Here is a 701-nt window from a genome sequence, read left to right on the forward strand (position 1 = left end):
ATATATGTATGTATGTATGTATGTATGTATATATAGGTACATATGTATGCCTACGTACTATGAATATACCTGAAGTCATTGTTGAAACTGTAGAGCAAATGGGATTTATTTTATTATCAACCATCTTCTGTCTCCGCCTTCTTAACCTTTGCATCCTCCACTTCTTCATCATCATCATCATCACCATCGTCATCATTATTAGTACAATTCCTTCTTCTTACTATTACTACTAGAGCTACACCGAAACCATATACTAACTAGCAGCAGCAACAGCAGCACCACCACCACCACCACCACCACCATCACCACTGCCGTTATCATCTGCATTGTGATCTGCAATGTAATCATATATATCAAATGGGGATGATGATAACACTAATAATGACAAGATGATGATGATGATGATGATAATGATGATGATGATGATGATGATGATGATGATGATGATGATGGTAATCATCGTAATCACCATCATTGCTATTATCATCACGGTCATCATCATCATCATCATCTTCATCATCACCATCATCATCTTCATCATCAACAACCTTATCGCTATCTTTTTCCAAGTCCCCCTTTTTTTTTTTTCCGAAACCAATATGGCAAGAACTCAGCTAGGCTATATGCACCTTGCTCTCCCACTTCCTCTGTCTCATCTACCTCCTCCTCCTCCTCCTCCACCACCATCATCCCTTTCACGC

General features: G+C 38.9%; 1 protein-coding gene across 2 annotated transcripts in view; it reads right to left on the minus strand.

The window, feature by feature from the left end:
- LOC106869384 (protocadherin-17) overlaps positions 1-701 on the minus strand; it is a 222,538-nt gene that overhangs the window by 24,420 nt on the left and 197,417 nt on the right. The window lies entirely within an intron of this gene.

Source organism: Octopus bimaculoides, chromosome 14, assembly GCF_001194135.2.
Source record: "Octopus bimaculoides isolate UCB-OBI-ISO-001 chromosome 14, ASM119413v2, whole genome shotgun sequence".
Lineage (NCBI taxonomy): Eukaryota > Metazoa > Mollusca > Cephalopoda > Octopoda > Octopodidae > Octopus > Octopus bimaculoides.